Source organism: Macaca nemestrina, chromosome 10 (genome assembly GCF_043159975.1).
Source record: "Macaca nemestrina isolate mMacNem1 chromosome 10, mMacNem.hap1, whole genome shotgun sequence".
NCBI lineage: Eukaryota > Metazoa > Chordata > Mammalia > Primates > Cercopithecidae > Macaca > Macaca nemestrina.
In genome coordinates this window covers 142064392-142080771 of record NC_092134.1, presented here as the reverse complement: position 1 = coordinate 142080771, position 16380 = coordinate 142064392, and the positions used below count along the sequence as shown (strand labels likewise).

The 16380-nt window shown below is 39.9% G+C and overlaps 1 protein-coding gene across 9 annotated transcripts in view; it reads left to right on the top strand.

Annotated features, from left to right (window-relative positions):
* The window catches only part of LOC105484242 (ELKS/RAB6-interacting/CAST family member 1), a 541895-nt gene that overhangs the window by 275602 nt on the left and 249913 nt on the right, over nucleotides 1–16380 (top strand). The gene's annotated exons all lie outside the window — the stretch shown is intronic.

Genomic DNA, 16380 nt, shown 5'->3' with positions numbered 1-16380 from the left:
CCAAGTTCATTTTCAGAATGGACAGTCGCCACTGCAGAAGCAAACCTGGTAGAGGAGTGTGTCTGTAGAAGACGACGTGCACGGAGAGAACTATAGTTGTTTTCCTTAGTCTTTCTTACTGCCTTTTTTACTTTTAGCGATTTCCAGAGTGCACAGTTTATTATTTACTTTTATAAACATAATTCTTTATTGGTCTGAATATTAAGTTACATTTCCCTCATCGTTTATTAAATGGCAGTGATGCTCTGAAAATAAAATTATACTGTCACTTATGCCTTTTTTTCTGCTAATATTTAAAAAATATCTTGTGCTTTTCCAAATGCCGCATTAAGCACTGAACATGAAAAGGTAATACATACAGCCTCTGTCTTCAAGAAGCTTATAGTTTATTGGGAAAGACTGAAGAATGAACTTATAATTATGGTTCTGTTTGATAACTACCACGATAGAGGTCTGAATACAAACCTTTGAGAATAGAGGAAGGGGGCAAGCCTGAAATCCAAATTTGGGAGGTCTACAGGCTTCCTGGAGGAGGTGTTTATGTGTGAATTGAGTCTTAAAAAGAAAGAATTAGGCAAAGAAGTGAAAGATGTTCAATGTATTCCATGTAGAGGGAACAGAGGTGAAAGCTGGGAGTGTCTAGGAAACCAAGTTGTAGTTAGTAGCTACAGTCGAGTGTAAATAGGAATGGCAAGAACTATGTAAAGAAGAGAAAAAGATGAGAGAGTAAGAGAGATCATTTGTATAGGTGTGCACGATCAGATCATGCTGAATGAAGCATGTTCAAGCTTATTTGTTCAAGGAAGTAGAGAACCTTTGAAGCAAAGAACAATATTTATTTTTAGTTTACTTGCTCATTCATTCATTCAACAGATCTTTATTACTTACTCAGTGGGTGCCGTGGTAGTCCTGGAGAATACATAGTGATAAACAAAGTAGCTTTAGTTTCTTGCCTGAGACCTTACAGTTCAGATGGGGACACAGACACTAACATTTAATTACTAGTTATGACAAAGGAGCGGGTTTTCAGAAATACACAGTCATTTCTTGAAAGTTGGAGGGTTGGCAGCTATTTTAGATTAAGTGCTCAGAGCGGGTCCTCTGTGAAAGTAGCTTTGTCCTGAGCCTGAAGGCTGAGAGGAAGCGCACCATGTGACCAGTGGGACAGAAGCAGCAGTTCTAATGGTAATAAGTGGAGAAGAGCTGAACATGTCTAAGGAAGACCAATGTGACCGGCGGGCAGGAACGGTGCAAGCTGTGCAGGGCTTTTATATGAGCCATGGCAGAAGGTTGTGCTTCGTAAGAGGGATGGAAGAGTTTTAAAGAGGGCATGACATCATCTGATTTATGTTTTTAAAAGATCATTCTGGGTATTGGGTGGAGGATGAATTGGGGGGCGGTAAGATTGGAAGGGGGAGGATCAGATGGGCGATTAAAGCAGCCCAGGCTGGAGATCTTCTAACTGAGGTGTGCCTACACCTGAGAGTGCATGAACGCTTCCCCAAAAGGCACATGGGCACGGGCCCTCAGCCTCTGAACATACGTGTCCCTGAAACTGATCCGCTCAAAAGGCACATGGACACGGGTCCTCAGCCTCTGAACACACGTGTCCCTGAAACTGATCCGCTCAAAAGGCACATGGACACAGGCCCTCAGCCTCTGAACACATGTGTCCCTGAAACTGATCCGCTCAAAAGGCACATGGACACGGGCCCTCAGCCTCTGAACACACGTGTCCCTGAAACTGATCCGCTCAAAAGGCACATGGACACGGGCCCTCAGCCTCTGAACACACGTGTCCCTGAAACTGATCCGCTCAAAAGGCACATGGACACGGGCCCTCAGCCTCTGAACACACGTGTCCCTGAAACTGATCCGCTCAAAAGGCACATGGACACGGGCCCTCAGCCTCTGAACACACGTGTCCCTGAAACTGATCCGCTCAAAAGGCACATGGACACGGGCCCTCAGCCTCTGAACACACGTGTCCCTGAAACTGATCCGCTCAAAAGGCACCTAAGGTGTGCAGATTCTCCTTTGTCATTTTCCCCTTCACAGTTCTGCACTCCTCACTTTACAACAGACAAAACTCTCCTGACTCTTTCTGTGCTCTGTTCCTCAGAGGTGGAAAACTCTGGAATGTTAACAAAGGGGCCGTTCAGCGAATTGGCGTTAAGATAATGGATGGGTCTGTCAGATTGTTTTCAATTCTTTGTTTTCCACAGAATTGAAATAAAACCTAATTAAGTGCCAATTGGTTGATTATTATAAATGATTTTCGATGACAGGTTACTGTCGGGTTTGGGGCATGTAATTCTGAAGGAATGCAAAGGGTCGAGTTATATTGCTACAGCAAAACTCCTTCCATTCCTATCCGTTTATATGATGGAGCTTTCTTAGTGCTTACATCTATAACAGTGAAACATACCAATGGAATTGATGCTGAACCCCTATCTTCCTTTTTTTTTTTTTTGAGATGGAATCTCACTCCTTCACCCACGCTGGAGTGCAGTGGTAGGATCATGGCTCACTGCAACCTTCGCCTCCCAGGTCCAAGCGATTCTCATACCTCAGCCTCCCAAGTAGCTGGAACTAAAGGTACCCACCACCACGCCTGGCTAATTTTTTTGCATTTTTACTAGAAACGAGGTTTCATCATGTTGGCCAGGCTGGTTTCAAACTCCTGACCTCAGGTGATCTGCCCACCTCTGCCTCCCAAAGTGCTGGGATTACAGGCGTGAGCCACTGCGCTCAGCTTGAACCTTTATCTTTCTATTAATAGTAATATTAACAAGAGATATCTAAACTAATAAAAGTATTAAAGTCCCGTTAATCTTGTTAAGATAAATATGTTTAATAAGATACATTTTAATTAAAATGTATTCTTCATGTTTAATAATTATTTTCTCATAATACTTAATATGTATATTGGTTTTGATTGATTGATACTATATAACTAGTGATTCTAATGATAGTCCACAAGAATTCTTAAGGGTTATGACCACAGGAAAATATTAAAATATCAAATTTAAATTTATATAAATATTTTTATTGAGAAAAGTACAAAAGATCCACACAAGCAGTCTAGCACAGAGTAAATTACGTTAGTATAAAATTCTAAGGAGAAGTAGAATGGAAACATAGAGTCAGAAAAAGGAAAATGTAAATAATAATTTGTCCTACAGTTTTTGAATAGATGATGATGGATATCAAGTATGGTATTTGTATTTTATTGGATATTTCCTTTTCTTTAAAAAAGTGATGCTTTTTTAAAAAACAGTCTTTAATACCCAAGAAATTAAATCTTTGCAACTCTTTAAACTTTCAATGTAAAAAATTTATCAAGTTAAAATCATTCTGTCTCAGTACATTTGTGAGCAGAAAAAAAGAAATATAAAAAAAAATTTTTTTAATCATAGTTGTACAAACTCTTTTAGTAGGTATACCAGCACAAACGTGTAGAGAGACTCTTGGTCTGTGCAAGAGTTTGGGCAGATCAGGCAATAGCTGAAAAGATTCCACAGTGCCAGTGGAGATAAAGAGAAATAGGTAGATTTAAAATGTCTTTTGGAAGTAGAGCTAAAAGGATTTGGTGAATTACATGTATGGATCAGGATAGAAGAGAAAACAGAGATGGCCGTTGGATTTCTAGTGGCCAGCTGGGAGAATAGTGGTACAATTTTTTGAGATGAGAAAGCCTGAGGGAAAACTTTGAGGATAAGAAGCATGACATGGTGTTAAAGAAATGTTAGCTACATTATCATCAGTTTAGGAATTGTTATCACATCAGATATTTGTATTATTTATGTATTTAGAGATGGGTTCTTGATACGTTGTCCGGGCCAGACTGTAGTAGCTACTTACAGGCATGATCGTAGCACACTACGGCCTCGAACTCCTGGGCTCAAGCTATGTTTCCACAAAGCTGGGACTGTATGCATGCACAATTTCTATTTTTAGACCAGTTTTCTCTTCTGAGATCCAAACTTATGAAATAGACAGCAGCCCATTTCATATCTTTACACCAATATTTCCTTGATACCTCAACCAGAAACTGTCTAAGTTCAATCTTTTGATTCTTACCTTCAAACCAGTTTTTTTCCTTAGGCTTGCTCATCTCATCTGGGAGGACTTCTTTGTAATCTTACAAAGCTGAAAGTAGGCTTACTGAATGTGAGGGAAGTCGAGTCTGAGAAATGCAGAAGTGATAGGTTAGGTACAGAAATTTGTATACTGTGGCTTTCCAGTTCAGAGGGTCATTCCAGAACCTTAGGGAAGCTGTATTCCGTAACGGCTAAGACAGTGGACTGTGGAGGTAGAAGCTGTGGTTGGAATTAGGCTTCCACCACTTACAAATTATGATCTTAGGCAGGTTACTTGTGGGTTAGTTCTCTGAGCTGTAAAAGGAATAGTTATTACATCTGCCACATTAAAGAGATGATATCTGTATAAAGTACCTTGAACAGATTCTGACACATAGTAAACCCATAGTAAACATCTGCCACTACTGGTACTTCTGTTGTCACCACCACTGCCCTCCATAGTACCAAGGGGAGGCATTGCTCTTCTGGTTGGTTGAAGGCCCCAGAGAAATGTCATATTTATAGACCGTATCTGGTTGATTCAGTAGTGACAAACTTACTGTTAAATTCTAATTTACATATGTCAAGTTTTAATACTGTGACTCAAGGAAATTCTTGTCCTCTCCCCCATCTGGTCTCACATTCTAGAAGTTGTAGATTTGCATCAACTGAGAATAACACAGTCACCTAATATGTTGATGAGATGGACATTGTTCTTGTAACTGGATTATTTATTCTCCGAGAGTCTGTCTTAGATCAATACAGCTTCTTAATCTGTACATTATTTCCCATTTTACATCCACGCTTTTCTCATAAAAAGGCCAGGCGCTGTGGTTCATGCCTGTAATCCCAGCACTTTAGGAGGCCGAGGCAGGTGGATGCGAGATCAGGAGTTCAAGACTAGCCTGTCCAAGATGGTGAAACCCCATCTCTACTAAAAATACAAAAATTAGCCAGGCGCAGTGGTAGGTGCCTGTAATCCCATCTGCTCAGGAGGCTGAGGCAGGAGAATTGCTTGAACCCGGGCGGCAGAGGTTGCAGTGAGCCGAGATCATGCCACTGCACTCCAGCCTGAGTGATAGAGTGAGACTCCATCTCCAAAAAAGAAAAAAAAAGAAAAAAAAAATAACTTGAGTAGCTTTAGTAAACTGCTGGAAATATATGCTATAAAATCCAGTTCTAATGCTGTCTTTCACTTTTACTAAACCAGATGTTCTATAGTTTCCAGAAGGAAGGGAGGGAGGGGAAAAATACTTTCTTAGCATTATTTAAAACAAAGTATTGGTTTTAGAACATTATCCTTAGATCTTATTCCTAGAAGCAAGAAGATATGGAAATTTTAAAACTGTAAAAATGTTTTAAGGGTTTAGTCTTTGTAATCTTAAATTGGAATTGGAAACATTTGTTTAAATTCATGACATTTTTCTCTTAAACACATAGTCACACATGCATTTCCTAGGTACTGCAAATACCTAGAAAACAAATTATCTTCTTAGTAGCAATGCTCACTCCTAGTGCTCAGATATGATTTCTAAATACTGCTCAATATTAGAAGGACTTGAAATCTAAACAAAAGTTACTTTTTTGGCATAAAGTGAATATTATAAGTATACATTTTTCTTCACAAGTGCTTATTGGCTTCTGAAACCTCTGTAGTCTTTATAGTAGCACTGTCAGATAGAACTTTCTAAAACAGTGGTAATGTTTTATGTCTGTTCTACCAAGATGGCAGCCTCTAGCCATGTTTCTATTGAACACTTAAAATGTGGCTAGAGCACCTGAAAAACTGATATTTTGCTTTTATTTAAAAAGTAAATTTTAATGGCCATATCTGCCTAGTGGCTACTGTATTGGACAGTTCAACTCTATAGTATGTTGGACAGATGGATGGGTGGATGGATGGATGGGTGGGTGGGTGGATGGATGGATGGATGGATGGATGGATGGATGGATGGATGGGTGGGTGGGTGGGTGGATGGATGGATGGATGGATGGATGGATGGATGGATGGATGGATGGGTGGATGGATGGATGGGTGGATGGATGGGTGGATGGATGGGTGGGTGGGTGGGTGGGTGGGTGGGTGGATGGTCAGTCGGTCAGATGGTCAGATGGATGGACAGACAGACAGATACATAGATATCTATCTACGTATACATAGTTAACAGATACTAGTTAGTTTTTCCTCCTAAGCCTGACAGAGTTGTGATACTAGGATATTCAAATACAAGCATTTTCTGATACAGTTACTCATTTTTAAAATTTTTGGTTTTGGAAAAACATTTGCAACCCAACACTGTGTTTGTCAAAAGTAATTTTCCCTGTAAGAAGTAATGGTGGGAGCCTAGATCACTTTCAAGGGATATTACAATTGCATATGAGTGTTTTCTTCCATATTCATGTAGTAGCCATAGATGCTTAAAGTTACAACATGAGTGGAGGAAAAAGGAGAAGAATAGTTACAGAAATGAGAGTCGTCTATATTAGATGTCCATAGTGAGAACGTGCCACTCCAGCGTTGTTAAAAGTTTATCTAATGTCCATTCATTTCACTATTGATTCATTGTTTATCGAGATCCTCCTGTGTGCTAGAAACTGAGAATACTTTACTGAACCAAATGAGTGTGGTCCTTTCCTCGTTAGTGGGGGAGAAACATACACTTTAAAATTTGATCGTGCAAATAAAAAAGTATAGTATTTTATAAAAGTATGTAACAGGGGACCTTATTTAGAGTGGTCAGGGAAAGCATCTCTTCTTGTTTTGTTTTGTTTTGTTTTGTTTTGTGTAGTTTAGTTTAGTTTGAGACGGAGTCACACTCCGTTGCCCAGGCTGGAGTGCAGTGGCTTGATCTCGGCTCACTGCAACCTCCGCCTCCTGGGTTCAAGCAATTATCCCTGCCTCAGCCTCCCAAGTAGCTGGGATTACAGGCGCCCGCCACCACGCCCAGCTAATTTTTTGTGTTTTTAGTAGAGACTGGATTTCACCATGTTGACCAGGCTGGTCTCGAACTCCTGACCTCAGGCGATCTGCCCGCCTCAGCCTCCCAAATGCTGGGATTACTAGCATGAGCCACTGTGCATGGCCTCTCATGTTTTTCAAATGCATTTGTACTTAGTCCGGTTTTTTTTTTTCCAGTAACACTGCATTTTGTTTACGTATTTACTACCTATTGCTTTAAGAGACTGTCTCTGTTTTGTCTCCTAGAGTGAAAGCTCCTTGAGGGCAGGAGCTGTGTCTTATTTACTGTTGTATCCTCAGTGCCCACCACTGTGCCTGGTGCACAAGGGCATTCAGTGAATATTTGCTAAGTAATTAAATTAACTTATGAGCAAATAAATGAAATTTTGTTCCGAATTCCTTAATGTTTGTAGCATCACTGTACTTACTAAACAATTTAGGATTTAATGGTAATTTTATCGTATTTTTATACTTACCTAAACAATGTTTTGAAATGTTTTCTTTGTTGCAACTGCTTTTCCACTGGATTTGATAAAATACTTTTTCCTCTGAACAGAAGAACTTAAAGGTGGCAGAATTGTAGATTTAAAGAATTAGAATAGATACTATTTGAAAGTTACTTACATTTTTTGTGCTTGATTTTAAAGCATGGTAGCCAGAGTGGAAAAATAAAATTTAGAAATCATTATTATCCCTGACCTGTTCTTCACTGGGAAAACAGAGAGCTTATATGTCTCAAAAAATGAATGTGCAAAATTCTAGGCCCACTGTTGTTGACCGTTTAGCTAGTGGGAGCTAGCTGAAAGTCTTACGTGGCAGTGAGCCTTCCACTCTGAAATACCAGGCCACCATGTTCATGAAAACATGTAATAATTCAAAACATTCTGCATAGCAGATATAAACTGATGAGAATAGTTTGAAAGTCTTTTTGATCTTACTTTATTTCCTTTTAGTGGGACTGATACTACTACTTTTTTTTCACTCAAAGTATGCAATTTAATATTTTTTGCATATGCACAGTTAGTTGTACAAACTATCACCATAACCAATTTTAGAACTGATTTTCATCACCCCGTAAAGAAATCCCATAGTTAATAGCACTCACTCCCTTCTTTCCCCAACCCCCAACTTCTGGTGACCACCTATCTATTTTCTGTATTTATAGATTGGCCAATTCTGGACATTTTATATAAATGGAATCATACAGTGTGAGAACTTTGTGACTGGCTTCTTTCATTCAGCTTAATGTTATCAAGGCTCTCCCATGGTGTAGCATGCATCAGTACTTTCTTCCTCTTTAGGAACAAATAAGATATCATTGTATAGCTCTGTCACATTCTGATTATCCATGTATCAGTTGACAGACATTTAGGTTCACTTTTTTGCTATTATGGATAATGCTACTATGAACATTTGTGTTCAAGCTTTTGTATGGATGTATGTTTTCATTTTTCTCGGGTATGTATATACCTATCAGTAAAATTGCCAGATCACATGGTAACTCCACATTGAACATTTTGAGAAATTGCCATACCTTTTCCCAAACCAGCTACACCCTTCTACATTCCCACCAGCACTATATGAAGGTTCCAGATTTCTTCCATATCCTCGCCAACACTTGTTACTTGCCACTGAAAAAAATTATACCATCCTAGTGGAGGTACAATGGTATCTTTTTTTTTTTCTATCTCAAATTCTCTTTTTTTTTTTTTATTGTTATTATACTTTAAGTTCTAGGGTACCTGTGCACAACGTGCAGGTTTGTTACATATGTATACCTGTGTCATGTTGGTGTGCTGCACCCATTAACTCATCGTTTACTTTAGGTATATCTCCTAATGCTATCCTTCCCCCCTCCCCCCACCCCACGACAGGCCCCGGTGTGTGATGTTCCCCTTCCTGTGTCCAAGTGATCTCATTGTTCAATTCCCACCTATGAGTGAGAACATGTGGTGTTTGGTTTTATGTCCTTGCGATAGTTTGCTGAGAATGATGGTTTCCCGCTTAATCTATGTCCGTACAAGGGACATGAACTCATCCTTTTTTATGGCTGCATAGTATTCCATGGTATATATGTGCCACATTTTCTTAAGCCAGTGTATCATTGATGGACATTTGGGTTGGTTCCAAGTCTTTGCTATTGTGAACAGCGCCGCAATAAACATACGTGTGCATGTGTCTTTATAGCAGCATGATTTATAATCCTTTGGCTATATACCCAGTAATGGGATGGCTGGGTCAAACGGTATTTCCAATTCTAGATCCTTGAGGAATGGCCACACTGTCTTCCACACTGAATGGTTGAACTAGTTTACAGTCCCACCAACAGTGTAAAAGTGTTCCTATTTCTCCACATCCTCTCCAGCGCCTGTTGTTTCCTGACTTTTTAATGGTTGCCATTCTAACTTGTGTGAGATGGTATCTCATTGTGGTTTTGATTTGCATTTCTCTAATGGCCAGTGATGATGAGCATTTTTTCATGTGTCTGTTGGCTGTATAAATGTCTTTTGAGATGTGTCTGTTCATATCCTTCACCCACGTTTTGATGGGGTTGTTTGTTTTTTTCTTGTAAATTTGTTCTTTGTAGATTTTGGATATTAGCCCTTTGTCAGATGGGTAGATTGCAAAAATTTTCTCCCATTCTATAGGTTGCCTGTTCACTCTGATGGTAGTTTCTTTTGCTATGCAGAAGCTCTTTAGTTTAATTAGACCCCATTTGTCAATTTTGGCTTTTGTTGACATTGCTTTTGGTGTTTTAGACATGAAGCCCTTGCCCATGCCTATGTCCTGAATGGTATTGCCTAGGTTTTCTTCTAGGGTTTTTATGGTTTTAGGTCTAACACTTAAGTCTTTAATCCATCTTGAATTAATTTTTGTATAAGGTGTAAGGAAGGAATCCAGTTTCAGCTTTATATATATGGCTAGCCAGTTTTCCCAGCACCATTTATTAAATAGGGAATCTTTTCCCCATTTCTTGTTTCTCTCAGGTTTGTCAAAGATCAGATGGCTGTAGATGTGCGGTTTTATTTCTGAGGGCTCTGTTCTGTTCCATTGGTCTGTGTCTCTGTTTTGGTACCAGTACCATGTTGTTTTGGTTACTATAGCCTTGTAGTATAGTTTGAAGTCAGGTAGTGTGATGCCTCCAGCTTTGTTCTTTTGGCTTAGGATTGTCTTGGCAATGCAGGCTCTTTTTTGGTTCCATATGAACTTTAAAGTAGTTTTTTCCAATTCTGTGAAGAAAGTCATTGGTAGCTTGATGGGGATGGCATTGAATCTATAAGTTACGTTGGGCAGTTTGGCCATTTTGACGATATTGGGTCTTCCTATCCATGAGCATGGAATGTTCTTCCCTTTGTTTGTGTCCTTTTATTTCGTGAGCAGTGGTTTGTAGTTCTCCTTGAAGAGGTCCTTCACATCCCTTGTAAGTTGGATTCCTAGGTATTGTATTCTCTTTGAAGCAATTGTGAATGGGAGTTCACTCATGATTCAGCTCTCTGTCTGTTATTGGTATAGAAGAATGCTTGTGATTTTTGCACATTGATTTTGTATCCTGAGACTTTGCTGAAGTCACTTATCAGCTTAAGGAGATTTTGGGCTGAGACGATGGGGTTTTCTAAATGTACAGTCATGTCATCTGCAAACAGGGACAATTTGACTTCCTCTTTTCCTAATTGAATACCCTTTATTTCTTTCTCCTGCCTGATTGCCCTGGCCAGAACTTCCAACACTATGTTGAATAGGAGTGGTGAGAGAGAGCATCCCTGTCTTGTGCCAGTTTTCAAGGGGAATGCTTTCAGTTTTTGCCCATTCAGTATGATACTGGCTGTGGGTTTGTCATAAATAGCTCTTATTATTTTGAGATACGTCCCATCAATACCTAATTTATTGAGAGTTTTTAGCACGAAGGGCTGTTAAATTTTGTCAAAGGCCTTTTCTACATCTGTTGAGATAATCATGTGGTTTTTATCTTTAGTTCTGTTTATATGCTGGATTACATTTATTGATTTGTGTATGTTGAACCAGCCTTGCATCCCAGGGATGAAGCCCACTTGATCATGGTGGATAAGCTTTTTGATGTGCTGCTGGATTTGGTTTGTCAGTATTTTATTGAGGATTTTTGCACCGATGTTCATCAGGGGTATTGGTCTAAAATTCTCTTTTTTTGTTATGTCTCTCTCAGGTTTTGGTATCAGGATGATGCTGGTCTCATAAAATGAGTTTGGGAGGATTCCCTCTTTTTCTATTGACTGGAATAGTTTCAGAAGGAATGGTACCAACTCCTCCTTGTACCTCTGGTAGAATTCGGCTGTGAATCCATCTGGTCCTGGACTTTTGTTAGTTGGTAGGCTATTAATTATTGCCTCAATTTCAGAGCCTGTTATTGGTCTATTCAGGGATTCAGCTTCTTCATGGTTTAGTCTTGGGAGGGTGTATTTGTCCGGGAATTTATCCATTTCTTCTAGGTTTTCTAGTTTATTTGCGTAGACGTGTTTATAGTATTCTCTGATGGCAGTTTGTATTTCTGTGGGATCGGTGGTGATATCCCCTTTATCATTTTTTATTGTGTCTATTTGATTCTTCTCTCGTTTCTTCTTTATTAGTCTTGCTAGCGGTCTGTCAGTTTTGTTGATCTTTTCAAAAAACCAGCTCCTGATTCACTGATTTTTTGGAAGGGTTTTTTATGTCTCTGTCTCCTTCAGTTCTGCTCTGATCTCAGTTATTTCTTGCCTTCTGCTAGCTTTTGAATGTGTTTGCTCTTGCTTCTCTGGTTCTTTTAATTGTGATGTTAGGGTGTCAATTTTAGATCTTTCCTGCTTTCTCTTGTGGGCATTTAGTGTAATAAATTTGCCTCTACACACTGCTTTCAATGTGTCCCAGAGATTCTGGTATGTTGTGTCTTTGTTCTCATTGGTTTCAAAGACCATCTTCATTTCTGCCTTCATTTCGTTATGTACCCAGTAGTCATTCAGGAGCAGGTTGTTCAGTTTCCATGTAGTTGAGCGATTTTGAGTGAGTTTCTTAATCCTGAGTTCTAATTTGATTGCACTGTGGTCTGAGAGGCAGTTTTTTAAAATTTCTATTCTTTTACATTTGTTGAGGAGTGCTGTACTTCCAACTATGTGGTCAGTTTTGGAATAAGTGCAATGTGGTGCTGAGAAAAATGTATGTTCTGTTGATTTGGGGTGGAGAGTTCTGTAGACGTCTATTAGGTCCACTTGGTGCAGAGCTGAGTTCACTTCCTGGATATCCTTGTTAACTTTCTGTCTCATTGATCTGTCTAATGATGACAGTGGGGTGTTTAAGTCTCCCATTATTACTGTATGGGAATCTAAGTCTCTTTGTAGGTCTCTAAGGACTTGCTTTATGAATCTAGGTGCTCCGGTGTTGGGCGCATATATATTTAGGATAGTTAGCTCTTCTTGTTGAATTGATCCCTTTACCATTATGTAATGGCCTTCTTTGTGTCTTTTGATCTTTGTTGGTTTAAAGTCTATGTTATCAGAGACTAGTATTGCAACTCCTGCCTTTTTTTGTTTTCCATTTGCTTGGTAGATCTTCCTCCATCCCTTTATTTTGAGCCTATGTGTGTCTCTGCATGTGAGATGGGTCTCCTGAATACAGCAGACTGATGGGTCTTGACTCTTTATCCAATTTGCCAGTCTGTGTCTTTTAATGGGAGCGTTTAGCCCATTTACATTTAAGGTTAATATTGTTATATGCGAATTTGATCCTGTCATTCTGATGTTAGCTGATTATTTTGCTTGTTAGGTTGATGCAGTTTATTCCTAGCATTGATGGACTTTACAATTTTGCATGTTTTTGCACTAGCTGGTACCAGTTGTTCCTTTCCATATTCAGTGCTTCCTTCAGGAGCTATTTAAGGCAGGCCTGTTGGTGACAAAAATCTCTCAGCATTTGCTTGTCTGTAAAGGATTGTATTTCTCCTTCACTTATGAAGCTTAGTTTGGCTGGATATGAAATTCTGGGTTTAAAATTCTTTTAAGAGTGTTGAATATTGGCCTCTACTCTCTTCTGGCTTGTAGAGTTTCTGCTGAGAAATCCACTGTTAGTCTGATGGGCTTCCCTTTGTAGGTAACCTGACCTTTCTCTCTGGCTGCCCTTAACATTTTTTCCTTCATTTCAACCTTGATGAATCTGACAATCACGTGTCTTGGGTTTGCTCTTCTCGAGGAGAATCTTTGTGGCATTCTCTGCATTTCCTGAATTTGAATGTTGACGTGCCTTGCTAGGTTGGGGAAGTTCTCCTGGATAGTATCCTGCAGAGTGTTTTTCAACTTGGTTCCATCCTCCCCATCACTTTCAGGTACACCAATCAGACGTAGGTTTGGTCTTTTCACATAGTCACGTATTTCTTGGAGGCTTTGTTTGTTTCTTTTTTCTCTGAACTTCTCTTCTCGCTTCATTTCATTTATTTGATCTTCAATTACTGATACCCTTTCTTCCAGTTGATCGAATCAGCTTCTGAAGCTTGCGCATTCGTCACGTAGTGTTCGTGCCATGGTTTTCAGCTCCATCAGATCATTTAAGGACTTCTCTACACTGCTTATTCTAGTTATTAGCCATTTGTCTAATCTTTTTTCAAGGATTTTAGCTTCTTTGTGATGGGTTTGAACTTCCTCCTTTAGCTCAGAGAAGTTTATCTTCTGAAGCCTCCTTCTCTCAACTCGTCAAAGTCATTCTCCATCCAGCTTTGTTCCATTGCTGGTGAGGAGCTACATTCCTTTGGAGTGGGAGAGGCACTCTAATTTTTAGAATTTTCAGCTTTTCTGCTCTGTTTTTTCCCCATCTTTGTGGTTTTATCTACCTTTATCTTTGATGATGGTGACGTACAGATGGGGTTTTGGTGTGGATGTCCTTTCTGTTTGTTAGTTTTTCTTCTAACAGTCAGGACCCTCAGCTGCAGGGCTGTTGGAGTTTGCTGGAGGTCCACTCCAGACTCTGTTTGCCTGGGTATCAGCAGCGGAGGCTGCAGAACAGCAAATATTGCTGAACAGCAAATGTTGCTGCCTGATCGTTCCTCTGGAATCTTCATCTCAGAGGGGTACCCGGCCCTGTGAGGAGTCAGTCTGCCCCTACTTGGGGGGGGTGCCTCCCAGTTAGGCTACTCAGGGTTCAGGGACCCACTTGAGGAGGCAGTTTGTCCGTTCTCAGATCTCAGACTCTGTGCTAGGAGAACCACTACTCTCTTCAGAGCTGTCAGACAGGGTCACTTAAGTCTGCAGAGGTTTCTGCTGCCTTTTGTTAGGCTGTGACCTGCCCCCAGAGGTGGAGTCTACCCAGGCCCGCAGGTCTTCTTGAGCTGCAGTGGGCTCCACCCAGTTGGAGCTTCCCGGCCACTTTGTTTACCTACTCAAGCCTCAGCAATGGCGGGCGCCCCTCCCCCAGCCTCGCTGCCACCTTGCAGTTTGATCTCAGACTGCTGTGCTGGCAATGAGTGAGACTCCGTGGATGTGGGACCCTCCGAGCCAGGTGCAAGATACAGTCTCCTGGTATGCCGTTTGCTAAGACCGTTGGAAAAGCGCAGTATTAAGAGTGGGAGTGACCCGATTTTCTAGGTGCTGTCTGTCACTGCTTCCCTTGGCCAGAAAGGGAATTCCCTGGCCCCTTGCACTTCCCGGGTGAAGCGATGCCTCACCCTGCTTCGGCTCACCACTGTTGGACAAGCTCCAGTGAGATGAACCTGGTACCTCAGTTGGAAATGCAGAAATCACCCACCTTCTGCGTGGCTCACGCGGGGAGCTGTAGACTGGAGCTGTTCCTACTCGGCCGTCTTGGAACCGCCCTCTAGTGGGACTGATACTTCCGATCATCTTTGATAAGTTTGACATTAGGTTTTTAAAGATTTGCCTCATCATTCCTGGACTTGGAAATAGGTTCATAATATTATTAAGACTGGTTCATTTTATATAGTGCTGTAATGGGTTACATTTAATAGTTTACAGAAATCTCTTCTTAACATACCCTAAATTCATTTTCTTTACTTGCTCTTATAAGTCGTAAGCTGATTTGTGTGAGGGATTCTTGAAATGAGTCGCTAAGCAGTCCAAAAGTGTTACAGATACAAACGTTATTCAGAACTACGTACAATAATTCTGTCTTACAAAAAAAATATATAGTGTTAAGTTGGGAACATAAGCTGTGCTTGTAAAGCAGTTTACTGGTTTCTGCAGAAGTTCATCATGTTTGGTCAATGCACAGATTGTAGATACTGTTGTTCAAAGATACTCGTTTTAAGAATGTAAGATGTTATTATGGAACATGATATTGATAAGCATATAGAAAGTATATTTTTAATACTTCAGATACCTAAGAGATATGACAGTTAAGTTCACAGTCATTTTCTCTTTGCCATTGTGTAATCAGTTCAGTATTTAGATCCAGTTCTGTCAAGAGGAACCTAGCAAGTTTCATTGTAGACTCTCGCTCTACTATCAAGGAGTTTGAATCCCCTTTGTTATGGTGACTGGTTATGAAATCAGTCACTTGACAGACCCTGAAGTGAGACTGCTGGAAATACGTCATGTCTGCCTTCATGGTGACAGCTGGCTACAAAACAAACCCCACCACAGCCATTCTGCAATTGACAAGGGACTTCAAAGGCCAACGGGGCTGCCACTTCAAAGAGAATTCTGCCATCTCTGGCTTGTTGAAAGAAGTTGTTAAATGGCTGTACCCTGCCCTACCAGAAATCTCCATGTTTAGACTTCTCCTTCTTTTGATCTTAGAAAGATGTATGAAATGACTTAAGTTAGAGGAATGATAAAGTCTCTAGTAATGGTAACCCAGTATTCTGCATTTTGATCCATTTATTAATGGAAATTACCCAAATATGTTCTAATAACAGGAGGTTTAAAAACTCAATGTCTCAGAGAATGAATGTCCAAAAAAAGAGTTGAAATTTCATAGTATTGTAGCCACCTTAAAAAATGTGGAAATAATATGGGAAAGAAAATGAAACTCAAAGTGTTTTTAAAAGTTTCTGTTTCTTTGTGTAATTTTTAGTCCTTTTAATATAATCAGATTCTGAATATTGATAGACTGGAAAACAACACAAGTCTTTAATCATAAGGCTAATTTTCATGGTTAAAACTGACATTTTTCCACTTTTAGTAACTCTGCACTTAAAGTTTCAAGCTACCTTGTACTATATTTAAAGTTGTATTCATCCCTTTCTGCTGGATGCAATTTTAAAATAATTACCTTGTGTTTATATTAAACAACAAAAAAAGCCTCAGAGTTTTAATAGAACCCTTAATAAAAGGTCAGAGTACTAACAATCATCTTCAAGAATAACAAGGGAAAAGGCAGCAACATGAA